Source organism: Octodon degus, unplaced genomic scaffold, assembly GCF_000260255.1.
Source record: "Octodon degus isolate 3935 unplaced genomic scaffold, OctDeg1.0 scaffold00084, whole genome shotgun sequence".
NCBI classification, from domain to species: Eukaryota; Metazoa; Chordata; class Mammalia; order Rodentia; family Octodontidae; genus Octodon; species Octodon degus.
In genome coordinates, this window is record NW_004524660.1 from 2324070 (window position 1) to 2337022 (window position 12953).

Consider the following 12953-nt stretch of genomic DNA (forward strand, 5'->3'; position numbering starts at 1 on the left):
TCTGATCATGACGCTGAATAAATGTGTCTTTAAAAAAAAAAAAAAAAGACAGAAAAGATCAACTGTGATAATGTAATTAGCTCTAGAAAGAGCTACTGCTTTTGAAAATTTTATGTAAGATTTCTGTTCCTTTTCTCTGCCTTTGTATGCAGGTTTCAGTGTTATCCCTCAGTGGTAGAAACTTGTCCTGTCTCCCTATGTGACCCCGTGATCTGAAGGCTGGCAGCCTTTTAGGAGTTACTTTGCTTGAGGAACAAGCTGATCAGTTTCAGCCAGCTCCAGGCAACTTTTGTTGTCTTACCTTGATCAGAGTCAAACTTGGGTTTCTAATGTGTGCTTTGAGCTTGTGGAGTTGAAGGAATTGTTATGACAGACCTTCATGCTTCATATCTATAAAGGTTGTGGGGTGAATATTGAACAAGGGGGTTTATTTAAAGATCAAAGCTGTTTGTCCTCTGCTGTCCCCCAACCGGGAAACCACAGTAAAAACAAAGTCCTTCCACTCAGAACCTGTGGTGTTAGCTGAGAAAATTTCCTGTGAATGTGATTTATTTTCTGTTTTATATTTCAGGCTCTGGCCTTCAATTCTTCATCTAAAACATGAGAAGTTTTGGACTAGCTTTAAAAAGTCTTCAAAAAGTTCTGTGATTCATAGGGAAGAAAAGGAGCCCAGAGGTTGTGATCACAAATGTTTATTGGTTGACTTCTGTATTTAGAGGCAAATTGAGGCTGTTCAGCTTCCCAAACTTGAATGCAGTGTGTATTTCACATCTGGGGGTGCAGAGCTGACTTCAGTGAAGTAGTGTTCTTAAAAGATAGCAGGAATATCTTTTTCATGTAACTGTAAAAGACATTTGTCTCTTATTCTTTGGGTTACATTTTATTTTTCCTTGTTGATTAAAAAAAAATCTAATGCTATTAGACATGTAGCAGCAAATATTGGGTTTTTTTTCCCCTTTCCTAAAGTATTCTGCCAAAATTGGGAGCTCCTTTCTTTTCTTTTCCTCCCCTTTCCTTTTTTCCGCTGGATACATGTGTGTTTGAAAATAGGTGGTCAGCTTATATTAATACACACAGAAACTTACATGTGATTAATGGTTTGACTTATTTTCATCAGAAGAAAATGTACATTTGTTTCTTTATGAATGCTATTCTTATGTTTGCTTTTGTTAAGGTTTTGTTCTTATGTATGTTCTAACAGAACAATAATGTAGTTCTAACATTGTACTGGTGGCATTTTGGAGAACTGGTTCAGAGGTACCTTCCCTCTGAAGGGCCAAGAGAAACTGAACTAGGGAAGGAAATTTTAATAAGATAGTTCAGATCAAATGTTTATATGGTCCTTGCTATTTGTCATAAAGGATTTAAAGCATAGATATGTTGTATACATTATTCAAAAGAGATATCTTAGTTCCCAGATTTGAATCCTGGATCTGCTGGGTCACAGCTGTATGATCATATATGGTCTTTGACCTTTATAGTTGTTTATTTTTTTTTAAGTTAAAAATGCCTTAATTTTTTATTCCTAGTACCACTACCACAATGTATAGGGCACTATACCTGATGTAATGAAAAGAAAGAAAAAGACAAAGCTACAACAGATAAAAGACCTCAGGAATGTACATCTAACTGACACTACATTGCATTAATCAGTACTGTGGATCATCGTTCCTTCTGTGGCAGATTTTCACAGTTCCTCTAATGCATTTGGGAACCGTCTCAAAGTACCCTGTAGCTTTCCTAACAACTCGCTGTCTCTCCCCTGTCTCTCCCCTGTTAAGAACTGTAGCCCTTTTCTGGTTTTTTTTTTTTTTTTTTTTTTTTTTTTTTGATTTTACTCTGGGGTTTTTACTTTTCTTTTTCTTTTTTTTGCAGAACCGGGGATTGAACTCAGGCCCTTGCACTTTCCAGGGAAGCACTTATTCCACTGAGCCATCTCCCCAGCCCCTTTCTGTTGTTTTTTAAAACCTTCTGATACCATATCCACCACCTCCACCATGAGATCCATAACCACCACCATAGAGACTGCCAGAGCTTCTTCCACCAAAACTGTCCCCTATTATGTGTCCATAGGATTTGACTGCTGTTGTCCACTATAATTTCCAAAATCCGTTACAGTTCCCACCACCACCACAGTTACCACCGCCAAAATTTCCTCCTTTGTTGTAACCATCATATCCTCCCCCCGACCTTATCCACCACCTTGGTTTCCATATCCTGGTCCACCGCCACCCTACCTCCTCTACTACTGTAACCAGGACCACCACCATAATTTCCACCATCACCTCCAGATGCATTATATCCACCATCCCCTCCTCCATAGCTACCTCTGCTGCTACCTCCTCCACCACCGTAGCCTCCTCTTCCACCCAAGTTTCCACCATGACCAAAATTCCCTCCACCATCTCCAGAGTTTCCTCCACAACCCACAAAGTTGCCAGATCCACCTCCACAGCCTCTTTGTGATCCAGCAGACTGCACCTCTTGTTTAGAAAGGGCCTTTTTCACTTCACAGTTATGCCCATTTGTAGTGTGGTATTTATGAACAACAACTTTATCAACTGTGTTGTGATCATCAAAAGTTATAAAAGCAAATCCTCTTTTCCCCACTCTGCCTGTCTTCCATAAGTTCTATGGTTTCAATCTCGCCATACTTTTCCAAAGTAGTTTCTCAAATTGCATTCTTCAGTATCTTAATACCACCAACAGAAATTTTTCTTCACTGTTGGATGAGAACCAGGCTTTAGTGACTCCTCTCTAGGAACAGCCCTCTTTGGTCCCACTACACGCCCATCAGCTTTGTGGGGTCGAGCACACACTGCTGCATCCACCTCTGCAACACAGGAGTAAGTCACAAGGCCAAAGCCTCTGGAGCATGTTGTTTGAGGGCCTCTCACTACCACACGATCTGGGAGTGGGCCCATTTCTCAGAGTGTTCTCTTAACTATCATCGGTAGTTTCAAAACTCAGACCACCAATAGCAGCTTCTTCAGCTGCTCTGGTTCCTTTGGATCAGGGCCCTCCATTTTGAGACCGGACTCACCTCTTCCAATTTGAGTCCAATATGATACAGTTGTTTCTAGAACTAGACAATCAGGCATACAGGCTGAGTTAGTGTCAAATGAGAAGTTTTATCAGAGTATTTTGTAAAGTGTAGACTGTTATATAGATGTCATTCATTTAAACACTCACTGGACCAATCATGGCAAACTGCAGTCCTCTCCGCACTTTCCAGAGTAGACAATCAAAAGTTTGAGCACAGCCCGGGCCATTTAGCAAGACTCTGTCTCAAAGTTAAGCAGATTCGGGGGCCCAGCCCTAGTTCAGTTCTTTAAGTGGCTGCTTCCACAATGCTGGCAGCCTCAGTTTGCTGTAGTTCGATCCCCGCAACACTCCAGCCATGCCAAAGTGCCCTGAAGGCATTCCAGGAGAAAAAAAAAGAAAAAAAAAAAATTCCTTAAAGTTAAGCAGATTGAAAGGGCTGGGTGGCAGGTAGCTGAATGTGAATCCCCAGTACCACAAAAACAAATAAGCAGGATCTAGGGAGATAGCTCAGTAGAATAAGCACTTGCCTGACAAGTGCAGGGTCCTGAGTTCAATCCCTGGTACCACAAAAAAAAAAAAAAAAAAAAAAGCAAACAGATAAACACTTAGTTTCTTACTGTGCATGGAGTGGAGTCCTGGCCTGTGTGTAAACAAAGCTAAACTTTGTTAACCTTTGTAAGGATCTGTGTATTCACAGACTGCTTTTTGGGAGTTTGGAAGAAGCCAGGACCACTGCAGTACAGAGGTCTAGGAAAGCCGCCTTGATCAAGAGAGAATCAAGGTGGAGATAATTCTTAGGACCGTCTGTGGAGGCACTGAGATAGGACAATCCAAAATATGCTTAGATGGCCAGTAGATACTATTTTAGAGAGAGACATTTGACAAGAAATATGACTGAAGTTTATGTGAACACGTACTGTATAAAGTTTTTTTTTAAGCCTTCTTTTTTTTAAATAAGTGGAGAGAGAGAGGGGAAGTGTCAGTGGGGAGTTAGGCATTGTGGGTGCTAAAAGTATTTACAGATAGCGCTGGACACCTGGCCAGAGCTGGAGAAAACACAAGTGGCAACATGGAGCCAAGAAGAGTTGCTCTTCAGGGGCTGGTCCTTCCCCTGCGCTTGGAAGAATATGCCCAACAGGAGAGCAGAGGAGAGGGCAGGACAAAGTGAAATGTCAGAGGCTTTAAGGACCACTCCCAGACTTGCTGACATTGTTGAAGGAGAATGTGAGCCAGTGGATGAGAAACCTAGATGCCTATGAACAGAGCTCTCTTTTCTGAACACTTAAGAACCAGAATAGGTTGAACACTGTCTATCAGATGTGCTTAACAGCTTGAATCAAATTTGTTAATTTGTTAGGCTCTTTAGCTGGTCACATTCCTTTCACTGATGAGGCTAAGATGAGGCTTATGGGACAAGAATTGTCCCAGTGTGCTGCCACATTTGGAAGTGTTTCATAGCAGTGTTTAAATCTTTGCATTTGCTCTAAGGATAAGCAAGCTATAGATACCAATTATAAATCATATGACTGTGAAGTTACTCTCCTCCGTGTGGTCACAGTACTCTCTACAGAAACCAGTTAGCTTTTCTAAGCTTCAGTTTGCCCATCATGCAAAAGGTGGCATTATCATGAGGTTTTGAAAAGGAAATCTATGTGAAAATATTTTGAAAACCTTGAAGTACCATGAGTATGACTTGTATAATTTCTTAATAAGCCTGTTGATCTGTTACAGCCTCCACAGGGCCCAATTGTCAGCCAAATGATCCTGTTAAATACAGCCCTTGAACTACCTACCGAAGAACATGTTCATAAAAAGAGACAGATGCTACACAAATGCATTTGGTTTTTATCACTTGGCAGGGTTGGGTGACAGGCCTTGGAGTGGGTGGCAAGAATGAGAGTGATTCAGGACTGGCAGAAATGTTAGATGTGTTGTGTGGTATTCTTCTATTTTAAAGTTTTGCGATTATATCAGAGTTTTAACTTGGCAAGATGATTGTTAGTTCTTTGAGGTAATGGTTTGAGGAAAGGCAGCAGTATCTCAGGTATCAGACCTGGATTCAAAGTCCACTGGTGACTATGGACAAATTAGAGTCTGCAACTAGACTGAATTACAGAACAAGACTGTAAAAAAAAAAAAAAAAAAGTTCTCTCTGAGCTTTAGTGTTTTCATCAATAAAAGGAGAGGGGAATCTAAAATACCTCTTAGGATCATTGTGAAGACATTAGCGCCAACAGGGTTTAGTGTGTGTTCATCACCTATTGAAGGTTTGTTGTGATTACCTCTTATACATTAACAGTTAGAGATTAAATATTGGTTTATGTGCATAAACTTTTTTTCATAGCAGTAATACTCCTAGGGAAATACTATGGGTGCCCACAGGAACTGAATCTGGACACTTACGTATGACAGTTAACCCTCAATATTTTTGCTTCACACCGTGCTAGAGAAAGTGTAGTATTTAAATGTGTTGTCTGGTGTTGGACAGACATGAATTTGAAGTTTTGCTGTGCCACTTACCAGCTGTGTGACTTGACCTCTGCGCGTTGCCTTCTTCATTTAACAAGTCGCAGTAATGCCCCAAGATAGAATGCTAATTTAAAAAATGCTCACTAAAGGTTGAACACTATTATTTTTATCCTTTAATTCAACAATGATTTATTGAGCACTTAGATGTGTTAAGCACTGTATTGGGTCTTTGGTCCTGGGCACTGGTATGGAACACAACCTCTGCCTTTGTGGAGCTTTATGAACCAATAGAGAAAATAGACACTGAACAATATTTAATTATAAATATGATAAGTACAAAGACGAAAGAAGTAACTACTGGAGAATAATTAATAGAGGTCATTTTGTCTGGGACATTTGGAGGAACTTGCTAAGAAGTTATTTAAATTGATGAAGATGAATAGCATTTGGCCAGGAGGAATATCTCAGGCAGAGAGAACAGCATGTTCATAAGGCCCAGGTCTAGAAAAAGCTTGGCATATTCAAAGATCTGGAAGAAAGCCAGTGTAGCTGTAGAGGAGGAAATGAGTCCCCACACCCAGTGGGTGAGCTTTATGGTTGTAACAGCCCATTCTGCTGGCAAGGGGAGCAGGTCTTTCCCTCGTTTTCTTTTCTGTAAAATGACACTAAAAAGCCAAGTGCTAAGAGGGGGGAAATGGCACAGTGGTAATCAGCAACAAGTGAACCTCTGCAAGATCTGGAATCCAGATATTGAAAAATAAGTTGGTGAAGAAAAAAATAAGTTGATCATTGGGAGTTGGGAAGGAGCTGACAGGAAAATTAATTAGAAGCTACAGCGACTTGGAGGCACAAATTCACAATGCAGAGAAAAGAACAAAATGATCTGGACTCTCTCCCCTGCTCATGGCTCACAGGGAGGGGAAACTGGCTCCCCAGAAGCAAGGCAAGATCCCAGGAGTAGGAGATCCAGGGAGAAATGGAGGCAGTGGAGCCCGCTACTTTTGTGCAGCATAGAAACAGTGCAGGGTTTTGTACCCAAGGAGCTCCTTCCACACAGCAGGCAATACCTGTAGTGCCCAAGAGTGTTTAATCAGATGCCCTTTGGGAAGAGGTTGATATTTAAACTGGGAGTCAAAACAACTAAAAAGCAACTTCACCTCAAGTCTCCCAATGTTACCTTCCCACAGTGACTGGGTGTGAGACGGCCTTGGGAGATAGATGTGACAGGAAACAGGTAAGAAAGAGACCCCCTTTAAGATCAGGCCAAGAAGGGCATGTGGCCCTCTCCCCTCAGTGAGAAGGAAGGCCCGGCTGAGTGGTGCTCAGAAACAGCTGGGCTTGAAAGTGCCCAAATTAAATATTTGAGCCCTTGCCCTGCTGCGTATATTCCACACAGATCTGAGGTGCAAGTACCTTTCCCTCTCTAAAACATGAGCCAGGACACATTGACATGGACATTGCCACACCCTGGGGTAAACAGAAGGCCCTTTGGAATGGGGAAAGCACCTCATAGACCTACAAGCTATAAAAGTAGTTGGAGAAAACCTTGGCTTGCTGGACTCCAAAACTGAGATCCTGGAAGGAAACTCCATATTTAAAAAGAAATTCTTTTTTCTTCCATTTTTGGGCTCATTGTCTCTCCCTCTTTCCAAGAGTTTACTGGTCCATTGGGGTTTGGTAAATTTCCTTTTCTCCTTTTCCTCTTTTTCTTATTCCTTTTTTCTTTTACATTTTTCTATTTTTATACTTCATATTATTTTTTTCTCCCCTTTCATGTTCTATTTCTTCTTGAATTTTCCCCTATTTCCCTCATTTAATTCTGTAAATGTCCTTCTACTCTTGTTAGAATTATCTCATTTCTTCTTCTCATCTTCCATTATTTTTCAAATTTTTCTTTATTCTACCATTCCCTACTATCATATCTATAATAATATAGCCATTAAGCACCATTAGTCATTAGGTAGGTAGTGAATTCTGTGTTACTATTCCTGAATTCTTTTCTATCATTAGTGGAGGTACAGTGATCCATTAAGTATGTATTTGCTGTCTGTCACTATTTGGCTTATCCTAGTGTTTATACTATAGTTTTAGATTTATTTTCTAAGATCAAGGGTGATACACTGTTGGTTATTATAGTATGTCAATATCCAGTTTGTCTTGGATAATATTACTGTTGCTGACTTACTTGATATCACCAGGGTCACATGGTTGTTGCTATTATTAGGTTCTTTGTATGCCTATTCCTGGATTACGGTGGTGACATTCACAATACTGTGGTCCCTTCCTGGAGAATTGGGTGCTCAGCCAAGTACACAGCATCTCTTCCCTCCCAAACTAACAGAGTCACTCAGATCTTGGGATAGAGGCAGAGAACTACAGTTAGCCATGCCCAGAGACCAAACTAAGGAGATCTCCATACTAGCAACAAAGTACCTCCAGTTTAAGTAACTACAGAGCTAAGCATAAAGTAAAACAAAAACTTCAAGATAGCCCAACGGCTTAAGTGCCTGCCTAAAAAGCACAAGGTCCTGAGTTTGATCCCAACTACCAAAAAAAAAAAAAAAAAAAAAAGTGAAACAAGAACTAATACAAAAACGAGAAAATACGGCAACAAACTTGTTGGGGATCACAAATTATAGATCAACTTGCCTTTGTCTTGTGGGCCACTTTTGGACTGCAGGAATCCTCTTCCTCTAGGTCAGTGAGAGGATAGAGAACAGGACAAAGTCTGCTGAGGACAGTACAAAGAGAGTAGTACCCAGGTGTGGGGATAAATCTTTGTTTGCCTTTTTTGAGACAGGGTCTCTGCAGTTCAGGCTGGTCTTGAACTCACTGTGTAGCCCAGACTGGCCTCAAACTTGTGATGATCCTCCTGCCTCAGCCTCCTGAGTGCTGGAAATAGAGGCATGCGCCACAACACCATGCTAATTATAAACATATGCACCAAATACTGATGTGTCTGCATCATAAAATGAACACTAGTGGACATAAAAAAAAAAGCCAGACAAATGTCAACAGAACTATAATGAGGTACCTCAATATCCCACTACCACAAATAGGTCAACTAGACAGATAAATCAATAAAGACATATTAGAGTTGAACCAAAGCTTTGAACAAATGGACTTAATAGACATCTGGTATTCCATAGAACAACAGAATATACAATCTTCTCAGCACCACATGGGCTTACCCCAAAATAGACCATGTGCTAGCCCATAAAGCAAGCGTAAGTAACCACCAAAGACTTGGAATTATACTGTGTTCATTATTACCTGATAAATCAATGGAACTAGAACTCAAGGGCAAGAGAAAACACAGAAATTATGCAAAAAAACCATAGAAATTAAACAATACACTCTTAAATAATCATTGGGTCATAGAAATACAGGAAGAGATTAGACAGTTCCTAGAATCAATTGATGATACCAATACAACATGCCAGAATTTATGAGACACTGTAAAAGCAATAATGAAAGGGAAGTTTGTATTCTCTCACTCTGGAAAACAGAGTGAGTCCAAATAAATAACTTAATAATGTAATTCAAGCTCTTAGAAAAACAAAACAATCCAAATCTAAACCTGAACTAGGAAAGAAATTATGAAGATTAGAGCAGAAATTAATGAAATTGTGACTAAAACAACAATACAAAGCATCGATGAATCAAAAGGCTGGCTCTATGGAAGGATAAAAAAAGATAAAAGCCCTAGCCAGTCTTACCCTCCAAAAAGAGAAAGGATTCAAGTCAATGCAATTAAAAATTTTACAAAGGTGAAACTACAATGGACTTTGCAAAAATCCAGAATGTTATTTGTACTCTAAAAAAATGAAGAATTCAGAAAAAAATAGATTCCTAGATATATATTGTTACCATCTGACTGATGTGCTCTTCTCTCAACCCAGAAAGAATTAACAAGAGGGAGAGTCGAGAGAGAAATGCACAAAAGCATTTATTGGAGAGTGAAAGCAGAAAGCTCACATTATTAGTAGAGACCTGAGAAGGTTGCCATGGGAACTCTGTCTAGGGGTTTTTATACACCAAAATGACAACATCTCAGACCACTCTAGGCCTAGTTGAGGTCAACCTATGGGGTTACAAGCAGGAAAGTTTGACCAGAAGTGGGCCTGTAAGAACTTGGGTTGTGTAGTGCGCATACTTTTGTAAGCACCAATTGTAACTTTTCTAAAATTAGCCGAACAAAGGCACTCTTGAGAGTGGTATGAATAGAGGCTTAGTGGTACTAGTTTATCACTTTGTTTTTATCTCATTCCTGGACAGAAGATCCTACTGGTTTAACACGGGACCCTTGTTTATCAGACTACCAGAGCCCAGGCCTTGGCCACAGGGTCCCTGTCCTAGGGCCTGTCGTTTCATTAGCCGTTAGTCCCAGGATTCATCTCCTCTTGTCCTTCACTGAATCACTGTGACTCCCTTCAGGCTTGGTTTTCCCTGGCTGCATGTCCTACCTTCTCAACTCTTTTAGAGTATTCCATTCTCCTCATGTGCCAGCGTCACTCTGGAGTCTTTTCACCCTCCCACAAGGCCCTGCTCATCCTGAACACTTTCCAGTACATACCATGTCTCACTGGAAGTGGTTGAGCCACTGTTGTGTGCCTCTTCTCAGGGTAACAATACCCAAGTCTTAAGAAAACAAAATCTAAGTGCAGTCCTGTGTGGGCGGAGGACTTGTGGTTTATCTTTTCTAGATCCATCCACCCTTTCCCATTTGTGAACAACTGAAGTTGAACCAAGAAGATAGAAAAACCCCAAGTAATCCAATATCAGGTAATGAGCTTGAAGAAGTAATTAAAAAGAAAAACTAACCAAGTAAGAACTTAAATTATGTATAGGACTAAAGAATTGGATCCTGGGGGCTGGTGAGATGGCTCAGTGGTCTAAAGCACCTACTTAGAACAAGCTTAGCAAAGCACAGGGACCGCGGTTCAATCCCCCAGCACCACATGCCAGCCAGCCCCGCCCCCCTGGTGGGCTGAGCTGGCCACACACACACACACACAAATAAAATTAAAAAAAAAAAAGAATTGGATCCTGTTTCATCAAGAGAGCAGGCTCTTCCAGAAGTGCCGGATGTCAGGCCGCGTGTTTATCACCCTGAAGAAATATGATGGCCGAACCAGATCCATCCCAAAGAAGGGCTCTGTGGAGGGCTTTGAGCCTGCAGATAACAAATGTCTGCTGAGAGCGATGGATGGGAAAAAGTGTAGTGAGCTCTACAGAAGTGAATAAGTTTCAGATGGCCTATTCAAGCCTGCTGAGGGCTAACATGGACGGGCTGAAGAAGAGAGACAAGAAGAACAAGAGTAAGAATGCCAGAACAGCACAGTGAAGGGCTCAGGATTCTCTGATCTTACCGTTAGCCAACGGATTGCTGTTTTTCCTTTTGGCCACAAAGCTAGATTTTTGGCTTCCCTGTGGCAACAATTTTCATGTGAGATGAGGGTCATTTTGGAGAGAAAAAGGTTATAGTGTACAGGGTAGTTGTGGTAAGAAACTAGTTCAGATCTGTGCTGTATGGTTGTGTTCTTAGTTTTCAAAGGCCTCCGTAACCAGTTCCCTGAAGAGCAATGTATCATTAAATATTTGTTTCAAAAAAAATTATTATGTATAGATCACATGATCTTTTACATTGAAGAACCAAAAACTTTCACCAAAAGACTCTTATAATTAATAACCAATTTCATTAGTGCAGCATGATACAGTTAACACAAAAGTCAATAGTATTCCTGTACACCAATAAAAAATTCACCAAGAAATGAATTAGGGAAACTCATGACCTTCAGATTATAAGACTGACGCGCTACCTACTGCACTAACAGGGTACCTTGAATTAGGGAAACAATACCACAATAATATCAAGAAAAATTAAATACTTAAGAATTAAGCTAAGGAAATGAAAGACCTGTACAACCAAAACTATAGTACTTTGAAAAAGATTTATTTTATTATTTTTTAAAGAGAATACAGGGGAGGCCGGGGAGATGGCTCAGTGGAATAAGTGCTTCCCTGGCAAGTGCAAGGGCCTGAGTTCAATCCCCGGTTCCGCAAAAAAAAAAAAAAAAAAAAAAAAAAAAAAAAATAGAAATTTGTCATTGATTATTGTATTACATGTTATCTTCAAATTAGTTGTGTAGGTTGCCAGATATAAGCATGTATAATTGGTTAAAAAAGAACTATAAGAAATTAAAAAGAAAACATTTAAGCATTAATTGCTCGTTTCTTTTTTTTTTAAATTTTATTTATTTGTGTGTGTGTGTGTGTGTGTGTGTGTGTGTGTGTCCAGCTCAGCCCACCAGAGGGCAGGGCTGGCTGGCATGTGGTGCTGGGGGATTGAACTGCAGTCCCTGTGCTTCAGCTAAGCTTTTTCTAAGTAGGTGCTTTAGACCACTGAGCCATCTCACCAGCCCCAATTGCTCATTTCAGTAGACCATCAGAAATCAGTGATACAATTATCCAAACTATCCTGAATATATACATAATTATATCTTTTCCCCTTCTTTTGTTCTTTTTTTCATCACAGCTTTTCCTTCCCATTGAACTGATTCTTTCCCTTTCACAGTATCTATTGTACCTTTCAGATTTTATTTACTCTTCAGGTTCTTATGCTAATGAGACAACATGATGTTTGCACATGCGGGTCTGATTTATTTCTCTTAGCAGTACAGTCTCTAGTTGCATCCATTTACCTATAAAAGCCTTGAGTTTACCTATCTATATCTATATCAATATCTATATCTATATCAGAGTAATACTCCATTGTTTAAAAATACATCTTTTTATCCATTCCTTAGTTGATGGGCATTTGGCTTGTTTCCAAGTTTTAGCTATCACAATTTGTGCTGCTATAAACATTAGAGCACATAAATCACTGTGGTATGATGTTTTGGGTTCATTTGGGAAAATACCTGGGTGGGAAATAGCTGCCTTGAAAGGATTTCTAATTCTACCTTTTTGAGGAATCTCCACACTGATTTCCATAGTGGTTGTACCAGTCTGCACTCCCACCAGCAGTGGGGAAAGGTTCTTTTTTCTCCACAGCCCCTCCAGCATTTGTTATCTGTTGACTTCTTAATGATAGACATTAAAGAGAGAATTTAGAGAATATCAGAAAATGAAAAGATGGAGCTGGGGAGATAACTCAGAGACATAAGCACCAACCTGCCAATGTCCTGAGTTCGATCCCTGGCCCCTTTAAGTGCCAAATATTTTTGTTGTATTTTAATGGAAATCTTTCTCTTTTTTTTAATGGAAATCTTTCTAAAACATTTTTTATACTCCTTAGTCTATAGTGTGACCCTGGATTATTAATGAGATTAAGTTATGCTATTCCATGAGTCACATTATCTTAAGGCGAAAGATTTATACGATCTGAAAAGAAACCAGAGTATAGTCACATTATTTTATTTTATTATTATTTTTTT

The 12953-nt window shown here is 39.9% G+C and overlaps 1 protein-coding gene and 2 pseudogenes across 1 annotated transcript in view; 2 read left to right on the forward strand and 1 right to left on the reverse strand.

The window, feature by feature from the left end:
* Sort1 (sortilin 1) overlaps positions 1–12953 on the forward strand; it is a 113242-nt gene that overhangs the window by 2443 nt on the left and 97846 nt on the right. The gene's annotated exons all lie outside the window — the stretch shown is intronic.
* On the reverse strand, positions 2173–3026 carry LOC111818240 (annotated as a pseudogene).
* Positions 6965–10861, forward strand: LOC101565395 (annotated as a pseudogene).